This window comes from Equus caballus, chromosome 1, assembly GCF_041296265.1.
Source record: "Equus caballus isolate H_3958 breed thoroughbred chromosome 1, TB-T2T, whole genome shotgun sequence".
Lineage (NCBI taxonomy): Eukaryota > Metazoa > Chordata > Mammalia > Perissodactyla > Equidae > Equus > Equus caballus.
The window spans coordinates 184,919,530-184,932,065 of record NC_091684.1 but is presented as its reverse complement, the minus strand read 5'-3'; positions in this window follow the sequence as shown (position 1 = coordinate 184,932,065).

Genomic DNA, 12,536 nt, shown 5'->3' with positions numbered 1-12,536 from the left:
CTAAGGTTTGGTTTCCTCAACTGTAAAATAAGAATAACAATACCTAGCTTATAGAGTTTGTCACAGATTAAAGATGGCTGCAAATTTTTTGGACACTCCTCCCATTGAGAGGTAAATCTATGTCTTTGCTCCTTAAATCTGGCTCTATGATTGCTTGACCACTAGAATATAGCAGAAGTGACAATGTACCAGTTTCTGGCATGAGAGACTAGCAGCTTCCATGGAAGTATTCCAAATACCCTGTGACTACCATGCTGGAGCCTCAATATGAGACAGCCCTAGCTAAGCCCACCCTTCCAGCTATCCCCACCAAGCTGACAGCCATGTGAGTGAAACCACCTTGGACCCAGCCCATCATGAGCTGAATACCGCCAAGCATTCAGCTGACCGCATGGGGAACAAAGGAATTGTCCAACTGAGTCTTGATCCAACTCTTGACCCACAGAATCATGAGATATAATGATTGTTTTAAGCTGCTCAGGATGCAGCAATAGAAAACTGGAACAGAATTTGGTGTGGTACTACTCTAATAAAACCCTATAACATGTGGCTTTGGGACTGGGCAGTAGGCAGAAGCTGGAAGGCCTTGGGGAGCCTGTTGCTGAAAGCTGGAAGACCATTGAAGAGACTGCTGGTGAAGCCTGGAAAGACCAGGAGAAAACTGGTTTTGGAGGCTGGGAAAAAGTGACTCTTGTTGTGTAATAGAGGAAGAAAGTGTGACAGCCCTGTCATCTGCAGTAATGTGGAAAATAGAACATAAACCTAACAAACTGGTGGATTTGGCTAAAGAGAGTTCCTGGCAGAATGTTGAAAATGCCACTTAGTTTCTCTGAGCCACTTATGATAAGGTGCAGATAGACATCAGATTAAAAAAAAAGAAATTTTATGGCATTCAAATAATTTTTAAAGGAACTATAAAAGACCTAGGACTTAATGGGCTTGAAAATAAAACTTTCTCATTCCCAGCCTCTCCATGGGCAAAAGGCTTTAGAAGTAAAAAAATGACCTCAAGTTCAGGTCAAATCAAAGGTGTGGTTGTAAGATCCTTTATTAATATTCAAAAAAGATTTAAGGGCATGTCTAGACTAGACAAAAAGATTTTGAGTATCCCATAGCACTCTGATTCATCCCCAGGCAGAGAGGAATCTGTCTCAAAGACATTGTTGAGTACGGCTTTCATTTAACGAAGTGAACCCAAATAAGATTAATAGAAACCCCCCAAAATTTTTAAGAGAATACGGTAGATAGAAGCACCATCAACTTTGACTGAAAGGGACAAGATAACTCAAAATAAAAAGAGCCCTTGGGGCTCTTAAATTGCAATGGGCAAGAAGCAGTTTAAGAAGTTTCCTCAGCTACAACCACAGGTCAGTTAAGAAAAAGGAAAGATGATTCAGAGGGTAGGACCAAGAGACGTGGATAACAAATCCCAGGGAACATGATGGATACTAACTCAGGAACTAACGATGTTTGACTGAGTGCATTTTGGAATTATCAGGGACCAGTAAATGCTGTGCGCCCTCTGATCTTTCCCTTTTTGAAAGAGAGTGTCTATTGCAGTTATTCTGTGCCAGTCTCGCTATTGCGTGTTTTGTGCGTAGGGGCCAGGAATCCAGGCCACAGAAGAGGGAGGGAATGGTATGGGTTTTCCCCCTTACAGACCTCTGCACTGTGTTTGAGTCCCTGTGCTTACAGAAGTGAAGGCCTTAAACTGATGGAACTCATTAGAGTCTAGGAAAAATCCTATGCAAGGGAATGGAGCTGCTCAAGAGGGACTTTGCCAAAATCTGGGCACAACCAGAGCTGCTTCAGGCTCCAGGTGACAAAGGATGGCTCAGAGTGTGGCAGGAAGCTGTTCTCCTTGCCTCTGCCCAGAACCTGGCAACATTCTGACGCACTTCCCCTGACTTGCAGCAAGCATCATCCAGCTGATTCCATCGTGCTCTTCCAACATGTAAAGGAAATAGAACTTTGAAGTCATGCTCTGTTGAGCCCCAGAGACTCGGGGACACCTTCATTGTGACTGGCTTTCCTTGGGATACTTTATCTCTTGACTCAGAAAATATGAGCTATTTTGGGAAATGGAACCTGAATTTTGGTTAAGATCTTTCTTTTTTCCTACTAAAATGTATGATTATTGTATTTAACATAGTTTTTATTGTTTAGAACTGTGGTCTTTATGGATTTATATTGAGATAGCTTGGTGGATGTAAGATGTTTTCAGTCATTAAAGGATACATCATTGTTTATCGAATGGACTGTTAATTCCGTTCACACCTGGATTGTTGGAGGCCTTCATCTCAAGAGCAGGTCACAGAGTTTTCATTGGTGTGACTCTTAGAACTGAGATCCAGTGATCCCATCCCTGCTGTCAGCTTTAAACCCCATCTAAAATGTCTTTTAGTGCACAGTAAATATGACTGATGAGAGCCTTCATGCCGTAATTTAGAAGAGCTAGATTTAACACCAAATCGGCTGTTTTGCATATCAGTAATCTCCTTCATGGAACTTTAAAGCAAGCCAGCGCAGGAACAAGGGTAGGGAAGATTGGAAAGTTAAAAAATAAGAACACTTAGGGGCTGGCCCTGTGGCCGAGTGGTTAAGTTCGTGCGTTCCGCTGCAGGCAGCCCAGTGTTTCGTTGGTTCGAATCCTGGGCGCGGACATGGCACTGCTCATCAGACCACACTGAGGCAGCATCCACATGCCACAACTAGAAGAACCCACAACGAAATATACAACTATGTACCGGGGGGCTTTGGGGAGAAAAAGGAGAAAAATAAAATCTTTAAAAAAAAAAAAATAAGAACACTTAGTTGAATCACACAGAAAATTGTGAGAAAATGCTGGTTGAACTTCACCCATCATTAGAAAGAAAAATAAATAATAAAAATTAACATAAAGACACGAAGAGCTAATTTTCAATTTCAATTCGTTTTTCTGAATGATGCTTCTTTGGTCCTTCATGAAGGATAAATTGCATTTGAAATGAAATCTTTTAAATGAGTTATCTTTTGGGTTGTTATTTTGCACACCTTTAAAAGGCATTTTACTGATTTGTTGGGGGTGGGGTTGAAAGATGAATTCTGCAGAAGTTGAGAGGAAAATAATTTCAGGAGGTAATGGATGGACTTGGTCTGGAAGATTAATCAGGGCATTGGCAAGAGAGCGCCACATGCATAACGGGAGTAGAACTAAATATCTGATTGTAATTAAAACTTTAGGTTTCTAATGGCTGCATGAAAGATATTTTAATAAACGTGAAATGCACTTTCTAAATGGCATGCTAACTTTTAATGACTTGGGTGTTTTGTTTGATTAGTAACCTGGACTGTTAAATTAAAGCCAACTGCAAGTGCGTGATAAAATATTGATGGTTTCAGGCAAGTGAATGGGGGGAGTTATGCTTGACAGGTTTTTTGTATCATTAAGGATTTTAACTGGTGGAAAATATATATTGCTGGTGCTTAAAGATAGTTAAAGAGGATCTCCCTGTTTATATGACCTTGTTTTAATTTTACAGTAATAATAAGGGGGAAATCTGAATTATTCACAGATGGTTGGTCAAGAGAGGTCACTTAATTAAAAAAGCGTTATTTTAATTACACCTGTTTCACATTCCTGGAATAGGAAATTAAATATTTTGAAGCATTTGATTATTTCTGTTTCGCAGAGTACCTGGACTTTTGCTGACTCTTGTGAAGACCTGAGATAGTTGTGTAGAAGGCTTTCATTTCTTGTTAGAAAGGAGATTTGCTTGAAGAAATAAGATTTTAGAAATAATTTTTTCATTGATAGTTTTATAAATAATACAAGAAGAAGACATATATAATTTTGTGGTTATATGCACGCATATATGTATATATAGAGAGAATATATTCTTGCATATGTAGGACAATTTCTAGAAAGATATATAAGAAAATATGAGGCATGGCTGCTTCTAAGCAAAAGAGCTGGGGAGTTGAAAGAGTGAGACATTTTCTTTCTTACTTTATTCTTTTTGGGAAATAGAATATGTTTTGCAATAAGAATGCCTTAGTTTTATAAAAGATTTTCCCTTTGAAACCTAGATTTATCTTTTAACAACTCGACTGTTCCTTTTCATGTCTGTCTCCCCATAATAGAGAATTTTCTTGATCCTGACGGATGATTCGGTTACTTTGAAGCAGCTTTATTCCTTGGATTGAGTAAGTTACCTTCCTTCCGTTCCTCCAACCGGTCATCGGTCCTCAAACATTCAGCGTCTCCTACTGCTTTTACAGCCTAAATAAAAGTGCCCCTTGGGAAAAGAGACCCCAGCAGCATTCTCAAGGTAGCTTTCCCTCTGAGGGGACTTCAGCTGTGTGAAGAAAGCAAAAAGGTGAAACTTCGAGAAGGTGGAGGAATTTTGCAGAGGATGTTAGGACAATGATTCAGGGTGGCCTAGGCTCTGCGTACCTAGATATTCCCTCACGTGGAAGGAAAACACTTGTGTCTTCTCTATTAACGAGAGACTTGCAAAGTACCAGGACACCTTGAGGAGCAGAGATGGAATGGCCTCTTCATAAAGGAAAGAGCCAGCTCTTCCCAGGGGTCTGACCTTTGGGTGCTTCAGAAACATAGATGGTGTGAGGTTGAAAAGACAGGGAGATTCTTGGACACCACTTCACGCACGTGCACACACACACACTCACTCACTCTTCTGTCCTGTTGCTTGTTCCTCAAATGACTGAACCTCACGGGAGTGAAGGATATAAACTTAATTCAAGTTTTGCCACTTACTTATTATATTGCTCTCAATTTCTAGTTCCTATACCTTTCTGGGCCTCTTGACTATGAAATAAGATATTTATTCTATATCAGAGCTGTTTAGACTAATAAATTAATCTTCAACTACTATATTAAAGTGTGGTAAATGTCTTTTTTATTACTTCTAAGGAATTGTAATTGTTTGGATTTGCTTTTGAGATAGCTAATTTTCATAGCAACACATGATAGGAGTAACAATAATGACAGCTACAATTTATTGAGTACTCACTGTGCTAAGTGGATTTACACACATTACCTCATTTAATTTCTTTTGAAACCCTGTGGAATAGGCTACATTTTACAGATGAAGAAACTTAGGCTCGGAGAAACTAAACATCTTGTTAGTAAACGACAGAGGCAGAGATTAGAATCCAAAGTATTAGTTAGTATATAATTTGGCTGCTGTAACAGAAACCCAAGTAAAATAGCTTAAACAAAATTTAGCCTAATACAAATAGCTTACGCGAAAGTTTATTCTTCGCTCATGCAGACCTGGGACTAAGAAGGTGTGCATATGTGTTTACACAATTTTTAGGGTCTCAGGGCTCCTTCTCTGTTGTTGCTTTGTCATCCTCAACATGCAGCTCCAATGTCATCCACAATGGCTATTCCAGCTGCCAGCATCCCACTCACATTCCATTCAGCAGGGAGGAGGAGAAAGAGGCACGCATAAGGCAAGCTCCTTCCCTTTGAGGGCATGGCCCTGAAATTCCCCACGTTGCTTCTGCTCCCATCCCATGGGCCAGAACTAGGTCATATGGCCAATGAGCTAGAAGGGAATCTGGGGAAAGTAGTCTTTATCCTGGGTAGTCTTGTGTCCCAATAAAATTTTGTTTTTGTTTTTAACTAAGGAAGAAAGGGAGAATGATGTGGGAAGAGTAGCAATTTCTTCCTCATCTATTTTGTAAGATTACCAAATTTATGCTTAAGTGAGCTTCATTTTGTCAAAAAAATACCAATATTCAGGAAAACTTTTTAGTAAACAAAGGTGTCCAACCACAGAAAGAGGAGCGAGCTATTTTTACTAGAGGTTATTCAAACAGACGCTGATGGACAAACACAGCTGTACACTGCATACGTGTTCTAAACATGTATACTGTATATTGTGTAAGCGTTGGACAATCCTTTGTTTCCTGCAGTTGAATTGCTCAGTGGCTAGACCATATATGTTGACCCCACAAGCATGCCCATGTATGAAACCATAGACAACTCTTGGACTCTCTGCTGTGCAGAATGTTGTTTATAGGTTTAGATCTATATTTCTAAAGTTGTATATCACATACTGAGCTTAGTATCTCCCTCACTTCATCTTTAGACACGTTAACGTCTCCTTTTCTAAGCGTCCCACCACCACTCTTTCAGGTTCTCCACTACGCATTTTGACCTGTTTCTCTCTGTTATCTGCATCATCCCAATGGACATAAACATTGCATAGGTTTTGTGCTTTCAGCAGCTTCTTCGATCTTTTGTGCCTCCTCTCATTCCTTCTACCATCCCCATAAGTCAAAGTCTCATCTTTTCTTGAGTCTAGACTGTCACAGTGGCTTCCTGAGGACTTTGCCAGCCTCTAGCCTGTGTCCTCTCCAGTCTGGCCTTCACATGGCTGACACACTGATTCATATCCCATGGCCTTTAACATGCTTCTCCTAATGCTCAAGAACCCATTGTGCTCCCTCTGGCTCCATCTTGCCTTTCACTTTAACTCAGACTCTCTGCCCTACTTTGGTCAAGGCCCTTCCTCCCGTTGCTCCACCCAATCTTACCAACCTTATTTCCCTTCACTCCCAACACACACCTTCTTCTGCGGTCAGACATTTCTATTCACTATTCTGTCTTCACTCAAGTTCTCTCTCTTGCTCTCCTGTACCCCTCCCCCTCCTCCTTTCCCCTTTCTTTCAGTCATTAGTAAGTAATTTCTAGTGCCCTCCATGTGCTAGTCTCTGGAAATATAACTGTGGACAAGCTCAGACACAGTTCCTGTCCCATAGAGCTTATGACCGAGGGTAAAATTCCCTGCGTCTGTTACGCTCATTTGTGCCCGAGTCTTGTCTTGGTTTGCTTCATCCGCCTGAAAGCTCTCCTTTTTCCTACCACCCATCTAAATTTCGTCCAGCATCTAAGGGCTAACTTAAGTGTTACTTCTCCTCCAGGCACATTCTCCGAATGCTTCAATGCATTTCTATTCCTGAACACCTTTATGCACAGTCTTTGCCGCACACTTCAGCTTCTAATTGTTCTTTCTCACGGTACGCTAATCACCATGGTATATTCTTGAGAGCAGGAAATGTCTTATCTTTATCTAGATTGATGTCCTCGGTTTCTCTCTGTGTGTATAAAATCCTTGACACCCCAGATCTCTCACAATTCTCAAATTCATAAAAGTAGAGTTGTTTTAATTTAGGCTTCTGGCCTTTGCCAGATTTATATTTCTATCCAGAACCAAGTGTAATCTTTGTGTTTCTCACACCACATACAAATAGCCTTTTCAGTGTTCACTGAAGGTGTCTCCAGTGGCCAGAGCCATTTTTCACATGATAACAAAATTCTGATGGCTTCCTGATCATTGTTGCATGCCCATAATAAGGAGAGAAGGACCTTGGAGGCAGAATTGAGATGATTAATTGAATTTCAGAGTGAGATAGGCCTGGGGTCAATCATCTGGCCTGTGAGCTCCCCAATCATGCTAAGGGTGACCTCAGTCACACACACTAGCTCTGTGGTCTAGCTCAATCACGCTGACTAGTTACATGATCTTGAGCAAATTTCCTAACTTCTCTGAATCTCAGTTTTCTCATCTATAAAATGGGGATAAACTTGCTATAATCACGGTTAAATGAGATAAGGTATAGCAAGTAATTAGTGCAGTACCTGGCATATGGTAAATTAACAAAATAATAATATCACTGTGTTTTCAGGACAGCTAAGTAGGCCAAGTAGGCTCACTTACTAAGTGACTCTCTCCCAAACACTGGGCCTCAGCAAAAGACACATTGCTACAGGCCGTGAGTCTCTTGGACTGCTGTGAATGCGGATCTGTGAATGCCAGACGTTCAGTAAGCTTTTGTGATCCCCCAGCTCTGGCCTGGTGTTGGCTCTCTAGAGAGGCTCAGCGTGTGATTCATGGTGGAGAATGGTTAGGGAGGGAGGTTAGAGCAGAGAGGACAGACAGACTGCTCAGGGCCCCTCTAGCCTCTGCGTCTACATCCAGGTTCATTCTGGATTGGAGCACTTCGTGATCCCCTCTGCGACGAAGCCGCACGTGGCCTTCTCTGAAGATTTTATGAATGAGAGTGAGAAATGGAGGAGAGCCAAAGAGAGCAGCTGCGCTATTCTCTCGGACTATGGAAGATGAAACCATCTGTTATGGATTAGGTTTGGGTTTGTCTGGCACTCTGCAATAAGGATAAATGATCGCCAGTGCCAGTCCCCACCCCACCTCCATCCTGGCTCTCTTTTGTAAGAGAGTGCGGACCCAAGCTCAGGCCATGGAGTGCCTGACCATGCAGGCAGAGAACAAGAATGACCCACCCCCGCTGCCCTCCAGGGTCTTCTAGCCCAGATAGGCCTGGACACAAGGCAGTTGCAGAGAGAATAAAGGTGTGTGCATGTGGCTCAGGGCTCTAAACGAAGCCGCCGTAGTGACGAGGGTCACAGGAAACCAGACTCTGCTGAGAGCGAGTTGCAGGACGGCTGTGTGTGCCCAGATGCCGCAGGCTGGTGGCAGGAGGCTGCATGTGGCTGCAGAGAAGCATAGGTCCAAGGCTCAGATTAGCTAGTCACCCAGGGGAAGGCCTCGAGGGAGAGCCACACGGGCTGCGGCCAACTGGAGTGATGCGGCTTGGGCAAGAGAAAGGAAGGCTCAGGAACTGGGGAAGCTGCCTTGCAATGAGGTCATTTCAAATTTTTTTTAAACCACCAGTACAGAGTTAGGGGAGTTTGTTCTAGGTTATTATCTTTTGCTTTAGGAGGGCCCCCTGAATATCTCGAGAATACATTTGTGTTTTAAAGCTCAAACACTCATTTCCAGCTTCCCTCTTCTTTCCTTGTTAAAATATTCCGCCCCCCTTTCCCTGACTCTGTCACTTTCTTCCCGGCTGAGGGCTGGCCCCATCCACACGCCGAGCAAGCAGTGGACAGCCAAGCAGGGCCAGCAGAGGGGAGACTGGCTTGGGATGCCGCACAGCCCCTCGGGGGCGGCCGCGGGGGCGTGTGTGGCTCCAACCTCCTCTGCAGGCCGCTTTTCACAGCCCTGCACATCAACACCTTTGAAGCAGAGAAGAAATCCCGCCCTTCCTTTGAGGCCCCTTTTGTAATATTGCTTTCCTCTGGCTGGTTGGATTAGTTAAAATTTCATCAGCTTCTCTTAAAAGAAAAATTTCCCTGTTGTCATATCATGAAAAGAGAGGATACCTCATGAAGATGTTTGCCGCCCTCAAGAAATAAGAAAGAAAAGGATCTGATCTGCTCTTGTTCTGGAAACGTAATTTCTTTTGCAAGCTTAAGCCAGTGAGATGATGTGTTTTGAAGCAAACACACACACACACGTATATGACGTGGCTGTTCAGTGATTTTATTAAAAGAAAAAAATAAGACCCCCCAACTGATCCAATGTTCTCCGTGTCCCTTGGGGCATGAGAGTGGGCGGGTTTATGGGCCCTGGCAAAAAAGATATATTCTGAAAACCAACTCAAAACAGTAGCAGCCAGGATGAAATTATGAGACCAAAGCAGTAGGGGGCAGCCTGACACAATAGAACAGAGGTTGATAGCCTAATAAAACATCGGAAACAAGGCTCTTTGAGACAACAAAGGCAAAAATTGTGCTAAGAGCTGTAAATCTTGCATGCTAAATTCCTATGCCAGAGACAGTTGTGGTTGTATCATAATTAAACATGCTACTAAACTATAAATCCCCTACTGATAACTTCCTCTTAGTGGCCTCATTTCCCATGGAGTGAACCAGAGGCTGGTCACCCATTAGCATTAATTGGAAAGCTTTCTAGTGTATTCAGCACAGATTCATCTTTTGTGTATTGGAAACAACAAAAGAAAAGTAAATCACCATTGTCATTGCCACCGAGTGTTCCCTAACCATCTTTATGGATATAGGGCTGTGCTGGCGCTAAAGGATGAGATTGCATGGTTGACTCTAGCATCTTTCAACCTAGTGAGGCAGTGGGTGGAGAAGGAAGTCCATTTATAGGTATTGTATTAGTTTCTAAGGGCCTCTATAACAAAGTACCACGTACCCAGTGGCTTTAAACAGCAGAAATTTATTCTCTCACTTCAGGAGGCTAGAAGTTCACAATCAAGGCATTGGCAGGGCCATGCTCCATCTAAAGCCTGTGAAGGAGATCCTTCCTTGCCTCTGCCTAGCTTCTGGTGGTGGCTATCGATCCTCGGTGTTCCCTGGCTTGCGGCAGCATAACTTCAGTCTCTGCCTCCATCTTCTCATGGCATTCTTGCTGTGTTGCTGTCTCCATATGGCTTTCTTCTTATAAGGACACCAACCATATTCGATTAAGGGCACACCCTACTCCAATATGATCTCATCTTAACTAGTTACGTCTGCAAGGACCCTATTTCCAAATAAGGTCACATTGTGAGGTACTGTGGGTTGAATTGTGTCTATCTTTCTTGAGGGGACACAATTCAACCCGTAACAAGCATATAGGTATTTTTGAGTCATTTGGTCTCTGCCATGTGACCTGTTACTATATCATGGCATCTCCTAAACAGGGTCAAATGAATTCATGCTCCTCCAGAAATTCTAGTCCTTGCTTGGACTAATTCTGACTAAGGAATAGAAATGGTATGAATGTTTGTTTAGTGTCTGTTAAGTGTCAGGAACTTCACAAAAGTTGTCTTCGATTGAACATCTCTCCCCACTGCCACTGCTCCATGCTAGTCCAAACCACTATTATCACTAGGCTGGATGGACCACTTCAACATCCTGTAAAACCTAGTCTTCTGGGTTTCAAACTTGCCCTCTGGATTGGTTATCTATTGCTGCCTGACAAATTACCCCAAAACTTAGGCACTTAAAACAACAAACACTATCTCACAGTTTCTGGGGGCCAGGAATCCAGGCACAACTTAGCAGGGTCTCTCTGACTCAGGGTCTCTCATGAGGCGGCAATCAAGGGCTTGGCTGAGCTGTCGTCATCTCAAAACTCTGCTGAAGGAGGAGCTGCTTCGGAGCTCGCTCACGTGGCTGTTAGAAGCCTCAGGTCCTCACTGGCTGTTGGCTGGAGATGTCAGTCCTTGTCATGTGGGCCTCTCCATTGGACCACTCCCAACGTGGCAGCTGGCTTCCCCTAGGCAAGGCCTCTGAGAGAGAGTGAGTAGAAGAAAGTCACGGTCTTTTTGTAACCTCATCTTGGAAGTGACATAGTATTATTTTTGCCATATTCTAATGGTCAGAAGCAAGTCACTAGGTCCAGCCCACACTCAAGGGGAGGGGATCACACCAGGGCATTGTAAGGAAAAACTCACTTCTCTTGTGTGTTTCTCCTTTACTCTCACAATACTACCACACCCACAACCCTTCTGACACCAGAAGTTTTCCACACATCAAGCAATTCTGTGACACCAGTTGGATGTCCTACAATTTAACTCAGTTCTGACACCATCTACCTGGAGATAGCATTGGATCCCATAAGTTAAGGGCTCAGACCCACAAGACAACCCCCTTGTCCTCCTCCCACCCATGTCAATTACAAATCCAGGTTGTTACCTCTGCTCTGACAGGCCAGCCGTTAACCAGAGGTTTCCACCACGCCCTCCTGCAGTAGGATTAATTTGCTAGAGGGACTCACAGAAATCAGGAAAACCTTTACTTCCTAGATTACTGGTTGATTATAAAAGGATACAACTCAGGAACAGCCAGAAGGAAGACATGCAGAGGGCAAGGTAAGAGGGAAGGGGCACAGAGCTTCCATGCTCTCTCTGGGTGTGTCACTCTCCCTGCATCCCGACATGTTCACGCACCCAGAAGTTCACTGAGCCCGTCCCTTTAGGTTTTAATGGAGGTTTCATTATGTAGGGGAGATTGATCGAATCATAGGCCATTCACAATTAAATTCAATCTCTAGCCCCTCTCCCTGGAGCGGGGAGGTGTGGAGTAGGGTGTCGGGTGTGGGGCTGAAAGTTCTAACCCTCTAATCAAGATTGGTTTCCCTGAACCAATCTCCATCCTCAAGTTACCTAGGGATTTTCCCAAAGTCACCCTTGTTAACGTAAACTGAGGTGTGGTTGAAAGGGGCTTGTTATGAATAACAAAAGACACCTTCATCGCTCAGGAAATTCCAAGGGTTTTAGGAGCTCTGTGCTGGGAACTGGACGAAGACCAAATATATATATTTCTTACTATAAATCACAATATCACAGGCACACACGGGAGGGGGCAGGAACTGGTGGGAACCATTTTAGAGGCTGTCTGCCAGAGCCTCCTCTAGAATATTCACTAAACACTGATCCAGTTAAAACGGAAATTGATCATAACCACACCCTTAGAACCCGAAGTTCCTACCCAGGCCTCAGTGATGTGGCCTCAGGTGTCTCTCCAGTCTCACCTCCTTTAACTTCCCTTCCTCTATCACTTTACTTTAGCCACTTGTCCTTTGACAAAACCTGCTGCTCCCACCTGGGCCTGCTCCGCCTTGTTCCTCTGTCTAGTAAACTCTCCCCAGACATGTGCGTGACTCCCTTCCTCATTTCCTTTAGGACTCTGCTTAAATGTCACCAAATCA